The 14,617-nt window shown below is 43.0% G+C and overlaps 1 protein-coding gene across 1 annotated transcript in view; it reads right to left on the bottom strand.

Annotated features, from left to right (window-relative positions):
• The window catches only part of Ptprm (protein tyrosine phosphatase receptor type M), a 694,512-nt gene that overhangs the window by 436,933 nt on the left and 242,962 nt on the right, over window positions 1-14,617 (bottom strand). The window lies entirely within an intron of this gene.

Raw genomic sequence — 14,617 nt, 5'->3', positions numbered from 1 at the left:
CTTTGTCACTGCACTGCCCAAAACCAACTCATTTCCTTCAAAAGTTGTACGGGGCAGCCCTAAGCTATTTATACAGCCATTTGTCACCCAAAGCTGAGCTGACCAGTCAGGACAACCTAACAAGCTGGTATCTCCAAAGAGAAAGCAAAGAGAAAGAAAATGAACACTGGGTGTGTACGTATGTATGTAGTGTGTGTGTGTGTGTGTGTGTGTGTGTGTGTGTGTGTGTGTGTGTGTAACAAGAAGGAAGAAAAGTTCATGGATTTGGGAGGGAGTGGGCAGAATGTGAGAGGAGATAGAGGAGGGAAGGTGGGACAGAAATGTTATAAATAACATGCTCATATATGAAACTCTAACTTAAAAAAACTCATCATTATTAAAGCAGCATGTAGATACTTCATGTTATCTAGCTCCTCTGTGCCTATGACAAGAATGATCCCCCTTACCATAAAATGTACACTGTATTTAGTGCCTGCCTGCCTGTCATTTCATAGCCATCTAGATCACCAGGGTACCCATAGAAAGCACAAAGTGCTTATATGCAGGGTTCAGAAATAGCCACGATTTCAAGACTCCATACTCACTATGGCTTTTGGAATATATCTCTGACATAGGCAGGGGGCTACTGTACACAAATGATTCTAATTCTTATAGTCCTTTTTCCTTTTTATCCCTGTTTCAGTCAGAATATGGTCTCTTTGGTTACAGGTATGCTTCTGAAAAAAGATTTGAGCAGTGACACCCTATAATACGACAGCAGCACCTCCAGCTCCTGTCTCTTTTGTTTTCTTTCTCTCTCTCTTTTTTGCAGGACATCAATACTCTGATGTGAACAGGAGTGAATTTCTCAACCAGATGTGAGTCTGAAGCAATGCATGGTGACATTAAATTCAGCCAACAGTCCTGCAAAAGGGCTACATCCTGCCTGTATACAAGGAGGAATAGCGCCAAATTTCACAGTGTCAGGAGACATCCCTGATACCTGGTTAATCTATCCTGGAAACTTTTAAGAATAGTCTAGCGAACTGTGAACCTTCCTGCTCCCTTCCTGCATGCTCAAATGGGGCAGGGGATGACCGAAGAGGAAGGCACTCCCCTGGTTCAGATCTCTGGTTGACAGGAAGAAGTCACCATTTGAAGGTCCTTCAACAATAGAAAGCAGAGCATGAGCTGCAGCCCTTGAGTTTACAGTGAAGGAGGGGACCGGATTCTGTACCAGGCAGCCCAGTGCATCTAATCTTGCTACAAAGTCACTCAGGTATGAGAGATCTCTCAGTCCTGTCTCAACACAACCTTATGTAGAAGCAGAGTCTCCGGTCGGCAAAGCATCTGTCTACACCGTCATCCTCTTTGCCTTGCCCTCATCTTCAGGACACACTCATATTCCCTCTCAGCCCAGTCATGGCCAATCTCTTCTTTCTCTGCATAGTCTAATAACAAACCATTCCACAGCCATGGACACCCAAAGCTTTTTCAAGAGAAAGTTTTGGTATGAGCATCTGAGGGGCCTCATCTTCTATCTGCAGCGCCTACAGCTCAAGAAAAGCTTGCCACCAAAGCTCACCATACCCCGATAACACAACTGTTGTAATTGTTTCTCCCACCTTCCTGTGCACATGGCTCCACAGAGTATTTGCAGTTCTCAGCCATTTATCTTTGCTTTTCCTCCTTCTACTCTTCTCCCAATTCACCTAAAGGGAAACCCGAGAGCTTTTCTCGTCGCTAAAGAAATATCGATGTTGAGACATTACAACTCAATTGGTTTTACCCTTATGTTCTGGGGGAAGGGCATCTTCATTTTCAGAGTGTGGCCATCAGGACTTAGCTGAACTTTCGAGGATGAAAGGGGACCTACATGTGCATATATGTTTCCTGACAGTCATGCATCCCAGACATCCGGTGAGTTTATAGAAGCCAGGGGGAGCATTTGTGTTCAGCAAAGTCTAGCAGTTCAAAGCCCGCAGGGAAAGTCATGGCTGTGTATGCAGGAATCCCAGAAGGGGAGAAGAGGGGCCTTTTGATTTTTTGAATGTATCATTTATCTGCTATCAAAGCAAAGTCAACCCACCAGCCAATGTTTAAATATCCAAAGCATTCAATTTTAGACTATTATATGTTTTCTTTTTTAAAAAAATAACCCTATATCCCGAATGTTAAACTTCCACTTTAATGTTTTACTGAGCAGAGCTGTGTTTTTGAAGGGTAACTGAGTCCCCCTCTGAAGTTCCTCCGCTTCCCTTCCCCCACAAAAGGCACTACAATTGCGCAAATCATAAATAAAGATACCATAATCCAAATGAACATGGAAATCCTGCTTGTGTTCAGATAACAACACTCCCTTAAGTCACGAGAATACAAGCAGACAATGTGACGTTGCAGACAAATCAAGGACACTCAAGGGAGCTGGTTTCAAACTGAGCAGTCTCTAGAAGGGCTTTAGGAATGAAAACTCTCTTCTGAGAGCATGCGATGTTGCCATTCTCGAATCTTTGGGTGAATTAAATTTAGCTTAATCATACCCACCAGCAAACGGTCCTGATTAGCCCATCTTCCGCCATTGTTTGTGACGGTGGTGGTAACCACACAGGGTTAGCTATTCCTCTGTACCCCGTCATTAAAATTCGCATTGGTGTGGAGGAAACTCTAGATAGAAAACAAATCTGAGCAACTGTAAATTCTCATCTGCCACGAGAGAAAACATTCGAGTAACAAAAGATGGGCTGTTACCCAGCCTGTGCTACTCAGTGTTTAGGCTGACAAAGAAGCCCATTATGAAGCCTACCTTCTAAAAGGTTTTTTTTTTTTTTCCAGCAAAAGCCAGATCCTGGTCATCCCTTCCCATCAGCCACTGTGCCTCCTTTTCTCCTCTACAAGCTTGCCTTCAATTTTGTGAATGTAGAATTAAAACAAACAAACCAAAGCCCCCTAAAACAACAGCAACAACAAAATTCCTCCAGAACATGTATAAATTCTGTTGTTGTCATGACCCTGATTCCAGAGGTCAACCATCTGGGGACTGAAGAGACAACCAGCGGTAACAACTGAATTCACCGCCGTAGCATTTTTTAAACCATCTACAACGGAGCAGTTTCCTTAGAAAAACAAAAATTTCAGTACCTCTCAGCCAAATGTATGCAAAATGCCATAAACTAAGTTGCTAGGAAAATGGAATAAAGAGACATAACATATAAATAGTAGGTTCATTTTTATTATAGGAAAATAACACAAAATTTCTCTTTCCGATCCTATGAACATTTTCTCAAAGTTTACCATCAATTTCCATGCTGGCTGCACGCAGACCAGGGTCTAAGGAACTGTGGGCCAGTTCTGAGCCACACAGCCCTCTAGGAAGGGTGGGTTAAACATAACAACAAAAGAACAAAGCCATATTGGGCCCAGGTACTGCCTACCTAGTCCCTCCAGCATATACTGATATCCCTGGATGCGCCAGCCCCTTAGACAAATGATGGATTATTTGCACAGAACCTATGAAACCATATACTTTACATGAGTTCTAGATGACTTGCAACACATACTATAATGTAAGTGCCATCTGCAGTAGCATTTGGAATGATGACACAACGAAAGTCTATACATTCAGTATAGGTACAAATTCTTGACAGTCATTTTCAAATACTCTGACTCTATGGAAGTAGAATGGTCTACAGAGGGCTGACTATACATTTTTGCTCCACAGAAGATGGTTTAAAAAAAGTGGCAAATTTCTTTGGTTTGTTCCTTCAAAGAGAACAGTTCTAGAAGGCTGACGATGGTTTCCAACACAAGTCACTGAGGAACACTGGGCGGCGGGAGGACAAAGGAAAGACAGAGATCAATAGGGTGGCTGAGAGGGCCTCCGGAGACCCTCAGTAGAGAAGAGAGCTGGGATTAAGGCCAGAAGAAAACACGCAAGCAGCAGGGCCTGCCATGTAAGATAACCATGAATATGAGCCAATGCCCAGGGAAGGAGAAGGCAGGGAGAGAACTGGACCCGCATGCTTGGGCCTGAAGCTGACGAGAGTTAAATCTCACAGTAAAGGACAAAGGCAACCGAGCTGAGTGCATGCAGCTCAGCGGCCTGGGAGTGGCTGAGAGACACAGGGGAGCTCAATATTCTTGCCTTCGTGCTCCAGAGGCAATGCTACAAAATGTCATAGTCTTCAAATGTTTTGTTGATAAACTTTTCAGTACAAAACATGCTCAACACTGCCATCCAGCATCCGTGTGAGATGTTTAATGTATACATGTGCACATACAGACCCACAACTTTCATGGAAATATTTGTCACTTAAACCACCCTCCCCCAGACAGGGTTTCTCTGTAGTTTTGGAGCCCGTTCTGGATCTTGCTCTGTAGACCAGGCTGCTCTCGAACTCTTGGAGACCCACCTGCTTCTGCCTCCTGAATGCTGGGATTAAAGGCGTGCGCCACCAGCGCCTGGCACTTACACTTGCTATTCAACTGGCTTTCAGTACACAATCTAAATAGACTCATGCTGGCTAACTAAACAGACTGCAACCCCTCCTGGTTAGCCAGTCCCAAAAGCACTAAGGATGCAAGCTTTTCCAGCATTCCTTTAGAGTTTCACCTCTTCTCTTATGTGTGGAAACACCCAAATACAGCCTCTCCTGCTCCTTCAGCCAGCCCTGCCAAGACTGCTGTTTATGTCTCCTCTGATGAGAGAGTCTACAAACTGAAGACGGAAAGCTTCTTGGGGAAAAAAATCAGCAATCTGAGGGAGTGATCTCAGGAAGCGAGCTGAGGCAGCAAAGGTCTCAAGGGGCAGAGCGTCCACACCAGTAGCCAGCAGCACTTCCAAGGCACCCCTGAGGACCCTGGCATCTGTGGAAAGCGGTGTCTTCACAGCCTGCGTCGCATTTGGCATACTCCACACCGCGTGCCCTTGTTAATCTGCTGCCTCCTCTACGCCCTTTACAAGTGTTCGCCCTCCTGCAAACATGAACTATTCCTTTTGCAGCCACCAGGAAACACACAAAACATGAATATAAAGTGTCTCTGTTCAGCCAAACAACACAAAATCCTTTCATGTGTTCTTTTGGCATTCTTCATTTGTTCTTAACAGCTACTGACCAAAAGGATGGTTAACTGCATGCTTTGGTGAGTGTGTGTGAGTGTCAGTGTATGTCAGTGTGTGTCTATGTGTGTCAGTGTGTCTATGTGTGTCAGTGTGTCTATGTGTGTCAGTGTGTGTCTGTGTGTGTGTTGGTATGTATGTCAATGTGTGTCAGTGTCTGTGTGTGTGTCAATGTGTGTCTCTGTGTGTGAGTGTTAGTGTGTGTCTATGTGTGTCAGTCTGTGTCTGTGTGTTGTGTCTATGTGTCAGTGTATGTCTGTGTGTGTCTGTGGGTGTCTGTGGGTGTCTGTGTGTGTCTGTGTGTGTCAGTGTATGTCTGTGTGTTGTGTCTGTGTGTCAGTGTATGTGTGTGTGTTGTGTCTGTGTGCCAGTGTATGTGAGTGTGCACACACACGTGCTACATCTGCACTGCTCTGGTGAAATTACAGTGGGAGGAAAATGGACGATGAGGGCAATACATTCTGCTCTACTGTTGTCGACCCTGGGACCGAAGCTGACAGAATTATCCCCAGGCGGCCATTCTTCAGTCATAACAGTTACTCTATGGCACTGGGCGTTCTGTTCTTTCTGAGGGAATTCTACATTCATCTAGCTTCTCGCTACAGTTGCTTCGGGAAAGTTCTCCAAAGGTTCGTGAGTTGAGGCCTTGGTTCCCAGGCTGGCACTGTGGGCAGGGGGTGGGGTCTAGAGAGGGGGCTTGAGGTCACGGGAGGCATGTCTTTGAAGACAACTGGGAGGCCCAGGTCACTTCATCTCCTCCAACCCTCCCTGGAGGAAGGAAAGTGGTTTTGTTTGGCTACATGTTCACTACACACTGTAATCCCCTGCTAGGAGGGATGCGGCCAACTCATTATAGACTGAGATCTCCAAAACCATGAAGCAGAGATAAACCTTTTCTCATTACAAGGTGATTATTGAAGGGATTTGTTACAGCGTTGGCAAGTTGACTGATATAGTACCCTCAACTTAACATGAAAAGCCCATGCACCTTAAGGAGGAAAGCCATTTGCTGTGAAACAATTGTATCAAACACCCCAAAGTTATGCAGTTTTCTTTTTTAAAGAATATTTTCTAGACAAGGTTTCTCTGTGTAGCATTCCTGACCATCCTGGAACTAGCTCTTGTAGACCAGGCTGGCCTTGAACTCACAGAGATCCACCTGTCTCTGCCTCCCAGTGCTGGGATTAAAGGCGTGCAAGATCCACCACCCAGCAAGGTATTTCATTTTCAGTGCAGGGATTCACAGGACAGCTGGCTAGCTATCTTTGTTATGATTCATAAAACCCTGAGCCGTGCATAATTCTTTGACCGCCGCCAGTCCCCTTAGCCACAGCACGATTTCCTGGATGCCTAGAGTGTGCTAGGTTTTGAGAAGCACAAGGAGTAAACAGACCCTGTCTGTCCATCAAGAACTTGACGTCCCCAGTAGCAAACCATGTTTCCAGTGTTTCAGGTCCAGCACCCAGAGTCTACACTACCACAGGGGCAGTATTAAGACCCCCCAATTTTGTCCATATTTACATATGTGGCAGGTCAAATTGCTGCACAAAAATAACAGCTTCGGGGCTGTCAGCTGCTCTTTAAAAGGAATCTGAGAGCCAGTTGCCATGAGAGATGGAGCAGCGTTTAACGGGCTCACGGGAAGGGAAGAAGTCCTGGAAATTCCATCTCGACAAGCCACGGGGTCATCTTTTATGGGAGAGGTGAGGCTTTAATGAAAACTAGATTGGATTTTATTGTGTCATTTAGACAAACTACTTCAGTGGCTCAGCTGGAAAAAAATACTAGGCATGTGGCTTCATAATTTCAAAGTGTGGAAACAAACCCCAAGTAAAACAAACAAAACCTTTAAACTACCCAGGGAAGCTAATGACTATCTCAGGCACGAGCCTCCAGTACAACAATCGGGTACTGACAGGTAGGCTGTTTAGAACATTTGTAAGAGACTGCTTAATTTCCCATACGTCAAGCATTTTATTGATTGACATCTTTAGAAATGAGCTCCGCTTTGTTCTAAGTCTCAGAATGACACGAACCATCACAATATAAGCTTCCACTCATTTCCCCCAATCAATGTTGACTCAGAAACTCTCTCCCTCCCTCCCTCTCCCCTCTTCAATGGTGCCATGTGTAGTCTTGATGACCATCTACCAGCTAAAATATGACGTGCCTTAACAAATAACCACACAGTAGGCTTTTATGTACAATACAGACCAAAAAAATTTTAACAAATACATTATCTTTGACATTTCTAGCTGAACAAACATTGGCTTAAAAGGAGCTCCCTAAGTGGTCCTAAGAATTCAAAAGATTCTACCCATATCCCAGAGCAAAGCTCCTATGTCCCCAAAGAGGAAACCAAGACATTTCATTGGCCTGGCTTGGGACAAAACCAAGAATTTGCAAACGTGATCAAAGGACAGGAAGAAGAAATTATCAAAACTTAACAATGCAAGCTAGGTGTGGTGGTGAGTGCCTCTGATACCAACTCTCTAGTGATGGAAGTAGGAAGATCTGGAGTTCAAGGCCATCCTCTACCACATAGAAAGTTCAAGGCCACCCTCTACTATATTGTGAGTTCAAGTCCAGTTTATGCTAGATGAGACTCTTTCTAACTTTTACTCTTCCTAAGCCGGTCAAAAACAGAACTAAATGAGTAAATAAAAATAAAAACCACTTTACATGATCAGACAAAATTAAACCAATTTTATGTAAAATTAGCGATACAACATTTAATATATGTTACCAAAAAAGGAATACAATATTAGGAATCTTTGAGAGTAATTACTAAGAGACAGAATCAAGATACTAATAAAAATTAGTAAATTATTCAGAAGCCATTGGCATTAACAGAAATGCAATTACGGCTGAGCAACCTAGGACAATATTTCTCTTTACCATTATACAAAATGTTTATATTATAGCAATTGTTTGGTATAATTTTAACATGAATACTTTTTTTTTTGGTTTTTCGAGACAGGGTTTCTCTGTGGCTTTGGTGCCTATCCTGGAACTAGCTCTTGTAGACCAGGCTGGCCTCGAACTCACAGAGATCCGCCTGGGTGCTGGGATTAAAGGCGTGTGCCACTACCACCCAGCTAACATGAATACATTTTTTAAGGTAAAGATTTCAATACCAGGTGTTTGTGAGTTGCTGGCGAGGCTCCAGCAAAAGTTGAGGAAGGAAATGACAGCAATGGCTTTCAACATTCCAAGACTATCCACTGTGATAGTGAAGTCCTCTGTCCCTTTTGAGTAGCCAGTGCTTACTAGTCCTGCGACTGTGTTTGTAAAATCAGAAAATGGCTTGGGCAAGCGAAGTATTCATCACTGTGCTGGGAGAGCGAGAGACACAGTGAGGGAAGTGTTCCCATCCCTCAACCACCTCTGTATTTTGATTCAAATACTCACTGCACGGTCTAGTACAAAATAGAAATACACAGTTTGGACTTGGTCCTGTTTTTGTTTGTTTGTTTTAAAATCTAAATGTGTTTGAACTTGGTCTACAAAGATGAGAAATCATCCCAGCAGGAGCAAGGCTATCCTGAAGCTATCCTCAACCCCTTTGTGGATGGAACAACCCTTGCTTGCACAGAGGTCGCGTATCAGATACCCTGCGTATCAGATACTTACATTACAATTCATAACAGTAGAAAATTACAGCTATGAAGTAGCAATGAAAATAGTTCTACGGCTGGGGTCACCACGACATGAGGACCTGCATTAAAGGGTCGCAGCCTTCAGAAGGTTGAGAACCACTTCCTAAAGAGAAACACATGTACTGTTCCTGTTCGCTATACACTTCCAGAAACACTGATCCCTGAGAAATCAGAATTTTCCCAGGGGTTTCATGCTAGGAGAAGAAAAAAACTAAAGTCTGGTGTAGACTAGGGAAGGAACTTGTTTCTGGGGAGAGGTTTTAGATGGTTCTTACAATTGCCAGAGAGCGCTGCAGGAAAGATGGAAACAGGACCAGGGTTGCTCAGTGGTGAGGGGGATGACATCTTTCCCCCAGACCAGGATTTCTTAGGTAGACTAAGTTATACTCTTCTCTCTATATTTAAACCTAACTGTCGGGGCTGTAGAGATGCCCAGGGGTTAAGTGTCACGACTCTTCCAGAGGACCAGCAAGAAGTCAGGTAGCTCACACCAACCTGTAACTCTAGCTCCAGGGAACCTGATGCCTTCTGGCCTCTGCGGGTACCCACACCCTGTGTGCATTCATACACAAAGACACAGCATGCACATAAAACATAAATAAACAATTCTTAACATACAAAAGATAAACCTAGACCTCACCTCCAAGATGGCTTGGGGGTGGGGCGTCTCTTTAGTTGTTCATTTTCCCAATGCAGCCACATTGAATAAAGCCCCTGTCTTTGCTTTGCACTATGAGCTGTTTCTTTAATTAGCCTACGGAGGACAGGTGGCCAAGCCTAGCATGTTAGGGCTGCCAGGCCCAGTGTCCGACCCTAACAATGCAGCAACAGATGGGACAACTGAACACCTACGTCAGGGTCATTTCTCACCCATGAACTTATGGGTGTCAATGCAATTATGTCCCCATCAGCTGGCTCCCTTCAGTCTAGTAAGGTTGGTTGTACAAACAACGCGTGCTGTATTTAGATGTCTCTTCAATATTTTAAACACAAGCTTTAAATGTAAATAGTCATTCTCAATATAACTTATGAAAAAGTCTCTGACCGTGATCAAAATATTGAAGTGTTTCCAAGTCTGCTGGATTTTTAAATGTATATGTGTTTTATTACAGGAGCAAAGTTCCATAACAGCCAGTGGTCACGATGAAAGATGCTAATTTTACTCACAGAACTAGTTATTAAGAACGTTGAAATGGTAAAGAGGTAAATACAGCGTTGAGATCAGTCTGTACGCTGCCCTCATTTAGTCCACCTCATATGAAACACTTGCCCCGAGAACACCATTTTATACACAGCCTTTGATGCCATTTGGGGAACGGAGGGCACCAGAATGGTGCCACCTGCCCAGGACACTGACTGATTAGCGTCCCACTCCTGGGAGTCTTCCAAAGACAACAAGTTGGGGACGATCTGGGTGATAAACTACGACATTCATACAAATACCATCTCTATTCATGAACATTGGGAACACTCTGTTAATTAAAATTTTAAATGTTAATCAAGTTCTTTGAAAAAGCTGCCAGTGTCAGCTGAGTTGTGGTCCCACTGTCAGTGAAAATGCATTGCAGGAAACTAGTGTGTTCTTCTTAGGGTAGGAAACTGGGCATGCAAGTTCACAAGATATATTGAGAGGACTTAACTTTGCAAACTCCATTTTAAAGAAGGGGCTGTGGTATGAGAGGTCTTTCTGTATATGTGCTGCTTTTATTGGTTAATGAAAATAGAAAGCTGCCTTGGCCTGTGATAGGGTAGAATAGAGCTAGGCAAGGAAAACTAAACTGAATGCTGGGAGAAAAAAAGGCGAAATCAAGGAGAACCCACGTAGCCCCAGTGGAGACAGATGCCGGAACTTTACACAGTAAGCCACAGCCTCATGGTGATGCACAGATTAATGGAGATGGGTTACTTTAAGATATGAGTTAGCCAAAAACATGCTTATGCTATTGGCTAAACAGTATTGCAAATAATATGGTTTCTATGTGATTATTTCAGGGCTGAGCAGCCAAAAATAAACAAGCGGCCTCCTCCAACAGGGCTTCATCTTAAGCCCTAGAATGAGCTGAGGGATGGGCGATCTCAGCTCCAGAAGTGTGCTGACATAGCAGAAATTTGAACAGAAACCCTAAAAATGGCCAATTAAGAAGACAGGGAGGAGGGCCATAAAATTTATGGAGGTCCAGATGTTCTTGGAAGGCATCCTGTCCATGAGGATACCTTGTCAGTTACTAACACCTCTTTGTGCCCCAAAACTGACCAACGGGTTCAGAAACTACCTTATCTTATGTTCTCCTCACCCAATTCTAAGACAACAGGACTCAAAATCACCTGACTATAGTGCTTTCCCTTTAAAAGTTTGCCCCTTCCCAGGTTTGGGGCTGCACTTCCCTCACCTATGGCCTTGGTGTGGTGGAGGCATGGTCCAAATTCGAGTTTGAATTAAAAACCCTCATGTAATTTGCATCAGAAATCCAGCTCCGTGAATTGATTTGGGGGCCAGAAACTTGGGTATAACAATATATTTGGAAATTTAATTTGAGATAAACTTTTTTTGGGGGGAGGGGGGTTTCTCTGTGTAACTATCCTGCTGTCCTGGAACTTACTTCATAGACCAGGTGGGACTGACCTACTCACGGAGATCCACCTGCCTCTGCCTCCCAAGTGCTGGGATTAAAGGTGTGCGCCACCACCCACTTCATACACACTTTTCAAATCACCCGATAATGAGTTCATATCAATATATATTGCATAAATTATAAAGACAAACAAATGTGCTATGTTTACAGTCACATAAAGAGCAACTGCGCAATAAATGGAGAAAAGGAGACTCGGGAGAGAATAGAGTTTATAACTTTCCATAAATGGACTAGAGACGGAGAAGCTGGGGCCTTAGTGGTTTGGGTCTTGTTGTTTTTGTTTTTGCGAGGTGCAAGAATAATGCGTGTTACCAAGACAATATATTCACTTGGGTCTACCCTGACATGTGTAATATTTTATGCATGGATGGGCAAGAAATTTGGAAGCAAGTTTTGTGTTTTCTGGTTCTCATGTTTCCTACCTTCTGACACTAAAGAAGACTAAATGGCCATTTGGAGGTCCAGGCATAAGCCTGAGACAGACTTGCAGATACATTGTTACATCTCCCAATCTGGTTGGAAACAGGGTCACTGTTATTGAGCCTGCTACTTCCTTGTTGTTCCTTCTTTTGTCTTTCTTTAGAACTCTGAAAAACATCTTCTATTTCTAATGAAACCAGAGATTTTAAACCTTGCCATCCTTGTGGTCCCATCCCTCCAACTTTAGCATGTTTCACTTGTATCTTTAGCTAGATTCCAAATGGCAAAATCGTTAGCTGGCTTACATTTTCCATCTTGATCCCTTTCAAGGCAGGATGCTCCCACCCCCAGGAACAAATGGATCCAGATATAAAACAGTACTAAACTTGGGGAAGCTCTATGCTCAGGACAGTGAAGAACTAGACAGCCAGGTGGGAGGCAGGCTTGAGAACTGTTTTCTATTTACATATATGCCTGCTTTTCTTTCTTTCCCTGTGTTTTAACTTTTTCCTCTGCTTTTTTTTTAAATAGCAAAGTATTATCAGCATAAAAACAGTAGTAGTAACAATAAAAATAAAAATAAAATTTCAAAGATAAAAAAAAATCACTTTTTTTCTGATTTTCAAACATTTATAAACCCAGACAGCAGAAACTGCAGCAGCTTATTCCCCCAACCCCCTTTTTATACACATATAAACCCATACTCATGAATGTGAAGTTTTCTTCAAGCTGTTCCCCTCTTTTCTTTTTTCAGAGAATAATAAGCCAGTTCTGTGCTTTGTCTAGTCCACTCACCGGTAAGTAACAGGCTCAGACCACTCTCCCAGTCAATACAGACACAAAGAACCAGCAGGAGCATTTTATTATTCCTTTGTTGCTGATTGATACAGGGTTTAGAGATACAGCTCAATCTGGCCTGTAGACATGGGAGCACCGTGCTTCAGCCCTGTGAGTGCTAGGATTACACACTATCTGAAGAGCAGCTGGATATTTTAAATTAATACCTGCTACCACCAAGCACACCCTAATAGCCACCCTTGAGACACAATGGCTTTCTACTTTGGTACAAAAGACTCCTATGATTCAGGTCTCTGTGTTTCTAATCTTATAGTGTTTTATTTGATTCATATTAAATAATTATTCCAAACATGAAAGCAGTAACTTCTTACTCATTAATGATAGCATTCCTGGGTTATAAGCATCGGCACAGTTGTACCAGCGAGCTGGCCACTGAAATAGCGACAGGATTCTGAGCTCAGAAGTAGCTGTCTTCTAGCCCTGCCTATGCCAGCCCTGGCAGGCATCATGACTTCCTCTGTTTATTTCCTTTCTCCTTGATGTTGTTGTCAAGGGAACATCTATTGGGACAGTTGGGCAGCTTGGGCCATGTGCTGCTCACTCCACTAAGAACCTCATGTCCATTCTTTTGTCTGGTGCCTTCAATAACCCACTGAGAATTAAATTACCACAACTCTACATTCAGAAGGATATTAAAAAAAAATACTAGCCTGGGATCACACTGAAAACTAAAATTTTTTAAAAATCTGATTTGTTTGGTTCTAGGATAAGTGTTTTAACACACTCTCTCTCTCTCTCTCCTCTCTCTCCTCTTCCTCTCACTCTCTCTCTCCCCTCTCTCCCCCCTCCCCCCCCTCTCTCTCTCAAGATTTCCTCCTAGGTTTTTTCATAGTTTTATAGCCTGTGGCCATAGTCACTGTGGGGAAAATCCAAAGTAACAAAATAACAATGGAAACACGCCCCCAAAGCTTTTAGGTCACCTTTCAGTTATCAATTACCACTCTAGACAAACAAAAACAAAACCCCACTAGATTCTCCAATTACACAGACTTATTTGCAAAAGAAAACTTAGAGCCTCCAATGCATGTGGTGACCTTATGAAGCCAGAGTTAACCAAAGAATTGGCGACAGCATGCAAGATAAGGAGATGAGAATAAAATCTATTTCTCTGAAATCTGCCACGGTACACTGACAAACATAAATTTAAGTAAGACATTTAATACAGTGTAAGCAATTAAACCAGCCTTAGGGTCTCTTGGAAGCCTGGCGCACACTGTAGATTCTTGCTGCTTCCCAAAGAAGTAAAATGATACAATTACACTCATGTGGCCTTCCTTTCAAAATGGGATTTAAAGTTATTATTCAAAACAGATGTCCAGTTACCTTAGCTTACACAAGCCTGGTGCGGACAAACACTATTTAGTCAGTGTTAAAAGACCACGGGGGTTGAAGCTGGGGAGTCCCTGAGACATCCCATACTTTGGGCACTCAGCTGGAAACCCCAAGAGAATCATCTTGAAACTCACTACTGTACCAATTATACCCTCCTGGTTGATGACAATGGAATAAGTAAATGTATAAGACAGAAGAGGAATGATGACCTTGGCAGTTTTACTCAAGGATAATTTCTCTTTCTCTTAGCATTTTCATGATTAACTTATAAAAGTAAGTGCTCCCAACCAGGGTGAATAGACAAACACCATGCACATATAGAAAGACTAAGAAAACTGAAAGGCAACATGAATGTGTGTGTGTGTGTGTGTGTGTGTGTGTAATACTATCACTTATTTTCTGCTAATGGTGGTTCTCAACTTGGGGCTCAAGACCGTTTTAGAGTCAAATGACCCTTTCACAGGGTTGGGTCAACTATGACCAATCAGAAAATACAGATATTTACATTGTTTCATAACCGTAGCAAAATTACAGTTATGAAGTGATGTGGGATTCCTCTCTGTATGCTGTGAAGACCATTGGTTAATAAAGAAACTGTCTTAGGCCTGCACAGGGCAGAA

This window comes from Microtus pennsylvanicus, chromosome 22 (genome assembly GCF_037038515.1).
Source record: "Microtus pennsylvanicus isolate mMicPen1 chromosome 22, mMicPen1.hap1, whole genome shotgun sequence".
In the NCBI taxonomy this organism is placed as follows: Eukaryota; Metazoa; Chordata; class Mammalia; order Rodentia; family Cricetidae; genus Microtus; species Microtus pennsylvanicus.
This window is presented reverse-complemented; position numbering and strand designations above follow the sequence as displayed.